Here is a 3,544-nt window from a genome sequence, read left to right as displayed (position 1 = left end):
GTGTCTTTTTCTCCACTTCCTTGAACTGTGACTTCTCTGACCAGCAGAATGTGTTAACTAGTGGTTGCTCTGCCAGTTCTGAGCATAGTAGAATAACAATGCTTTGGCTAAGAAGGATAAATTCCCACCTTTCTTCAAGTAATATTTTATTTAACAAATACTTATAAAATGTTTACTATGGGCCAGGTGCTATTCCTTTAACACTACCTATAATAACCCATTTCTTTCTCATAACAATACTCTGAGGTAGGTAATATTGTTATCATGTATATTTTACAGATAATGAAACAGGGCAATAGCGAGGTTAAGTAACTTGTTATGGCTAGAAAGTGGTTGGGTTAGGGTTTGAACATTTCATGCACTTTGGCTCTAATACCTTATTTTCTTCTGTTTTTTCATGTATGATTGCCTTAGTTGACTTTCAGTTGCTATAACAAAGTACCTGAGGTGGAGCAATTAACAAAGAAGAGAGTTTAAGAGCTCATAGTTCTGGAAGTCAAAGAGCTTGGTTTCAGTATCTGCTCAGCTTCTGGTGAGAGGCTCTTGATGGAGAGGCAGCAGGCACATATGGAGAGAGAGAGAGAGAGAGGGAGAGAGAGAGAGAGAGAGAGAGAGAGAGAGAGAGAGGGAGGAAGGGAGGGAGGAGGGAGAAGGAGGAGGAAGAAGAAGAAGGAGGAGGAGGAAGAAGGAGAAGAGGAAGAGGAAGAAGAAGGAGAGAGAAGAGAGGAGAGGAGAGGGATAGAAGGTACCAAGATTACTTTAAAACAATTCATTGTCGTGGAAGCCAATCCAGTCCCACAAGGGTGAGAACTTACTCTCCAGAGAAAAATATTAATTCCTGGTAGTCACCTAATCATCTTTTGCAGGTGCCGGTACCTGTCAGCATAGTTACTTTGGGAACCAAGTCTCCACATGAGTATTGGTGGGGATGAGTCACATTCAAATCATAGTGACGAAAATGGCTAATGACTTGAGCATAGAGCTGATGGTGTTGAGTAAAGTTCTCCACTGGTCACTTCACTAAGAACAGTTACTTCTAACACAGAGGTACTCACCAAACATTTGCTTTCAAATTTTAATATTGAATTATAGATGGATCAGATACACACACACACACACACACACACACACATATGCGAGGTGGGGCAAAAATACATTTTTAAAGACTGAAGGATAGCTGGGCACAGTGGCACAAGCCTGTAATCCCAGCACTCATGGAAGATTGTCATGAGTTTGAGGCCAGCCTGGACCCTGGATAGTGAGCCCCTATCTGAAAAAAAAAAAAAAAAGACTGAAGGATAGATATACAAGTTACCTCCCCTCCATTATATTTATTTCAAGTATAATTTTCTTTGTACAACTTTTATAAGGGAAATGGAAATAGGAATAAGTGACAGCAACCAATTATTTGGAAGATGTAACAACAAAAGATCACATGCTAAAGTTTGGCTTTACATTTTCTGTGACATGCTAAAGTTACTATTTGCCATAGATTTTTTTTTCAGGGAAGTTATTATTTTAGACATTTTATTACATTGTAAGTTTATTTTTCCTATATTTGGGCTCAGAAAAAAATTTTTTTGGCACTAGGGACCAAATTCTGAACCTTGAACTTGCAAAGCAGTCGGTGGCACCACTGAGCTAAATCCCCAGCCCCTCAGAAAATATTTATGGTAAGCATATATCTATTCATTGAATAATAAAATTAGTTCTTTGGGGAACAAGGACTTATAAATGGTTGATCTCCTCCTCCTCTTTTTCCTCCTTCACACCTCTTCTTCTTTTCCTCTCCCTTCTCCTTTTTGTGATACTGGGGGTTGAACTCAGGGATTTTGTGTTGAGGTACATCTCCAGGTTATTTTTAGATTTTTTTTTTGAGACAGGCTCTTGATAAGTTACTAAGTTGCTAGAACTTGTGATTATCCTGCCTTAGTATCCCCAAGTGCTGGGATTATAGGTGAATGCCACCATGCCTGGCTGATGTTCTTGAAAAGTCATCACTCTTTGTTTTCAAAACCATTTTATCAATCCTTGATTATTTTCTTCAGGTAAGAAGACTTACTAAAGCTACATTTTAAGAGCTCACTTCTAATCTCTGATTCTAAACAAACAAGAATCCTAGTGTCTATATAATTAAGTAGTTTGGTACCTCTGAGTTATGTCACAGAATCTTGACAAAGAGGACAAGTCCACAATTTCCATTTACCCCATGGATTATTGAATAATTCACAGCAGGATTTCTCAGGGGAAGACCAGGGACTACCTGTGGCAGAGTCACATGTGATACCTGTTAACAAGACAGATCTCTGTAACCATGTGGGATCACTGAATCAAAAGCTCTGGGATTTGGGCCTGGGAATCTGAATAGTAACAGGCATCCCAAGAGAATCGCACATGCTCAAATCTGAGAAGTGCTGGCTCAGTTATAGAACTTTTATCTTTGTAACCAAAATACTTCAGGTGGGGTTTCACTCCAGCTTTCATCCTCCTCCCTCTTCCTTCCTCCCTCCCACTTTCCTCCCCGCTCCTCCCTCCTTCTTCCTCCTCCTCCTCCTCCTCCTCCTCCTCCTTCTTCTTTCTTTTGTGTACTGTAAATTGAACCCAGGGCCTTAAATATGTGAGGCAAATGCTTTATCACTGAGTTACATCTCTAGCCCTTTAAAAAAATTATTTTTGAGGCAGAATCTTGTGAAGTTGCCCAGGCTGATCTTGAATTCACAATTCTCCTGCCTCAGCTTCCCAGGTTTCTGAGATTATAGGTATGCAGTAGCATTCCTGGCTGAGAATCCTCCAGTTTTAAAGTGACCAAAGCATGGTTAACACCAACAGTGATATTAGTTAGGTCAGTCGACAGGTAACCACAAGGGGCATAGTTGAATCTGCCAAATGTATGTTCTTGAACAAAAGCCAGAAATTAGTTTTAGCTATATTGCGCAAAATTAACTGAAAAAGGAGGGGGGAAACTGGTTTATGACCAGAAATGTGGGGCTGGGCATGGCTCATTAGTGGGGTGCTTTCCTACCATGTGCAAGGCTATGGTTTGATCCTCAGCACAACAAAGGAAAAAAAATTAATTTGCTTCCTTAAAACCAGATATACATGAGAAAAAAATAAGAAACAAGATACATCATGTAAAGGCACAAGATCCCAATGATGAGTGTAACTGTACTGTATACTTAAATAGTACCAATAAACTTAATGAAAAAACAAACAAATATGAAAAAACAAACAGAAATATGGTGCTGAGGGGAAAATCTTGGTAGTAATTATAGAGAGGAAGAACCAAATCTTTGAATCACTCTGAAAGAAAAATTCCTAAGGTCCAGTTATGAAATTAAATTATATTGTTTACATAGCCTTATATCTGTTTTCCCCAATTCACTGAATGATTTTGCTGTTTTTCTTAACACTGACAGACAAAATTATAGATTTTTTTTGCTAGAAAAACAAATTCAGGATTCCCTATTTATAGTAAAAAAGATCTTCTGTTGCTAACTTCCCTTCTTCCCAATGTTCTACTAAAAAAAAAAAAAAAAAAAAAAAA

Source organism: Fukomys damarensis, unplaced genomic scaffold (assembly GCF_012274545.1).
Source record: "Fukomys damarensis isolate Sample0158 unplaced genomic scaffold, DMR_v1.0_HiC HiC_scaffold_37, whole genome shotgun sequence".
Classification (NCBI taxonomy): Eukaryota; Metazoa; Chordata; class Mammalia; order Rodentia; family Bathyergidae; genus Fukomys; species Fukomys damarensis.
The sequence above is the reverse complement of the archived record's forward strand: the minus strand, read 5'-3'. Positions refer to the sequence as shown.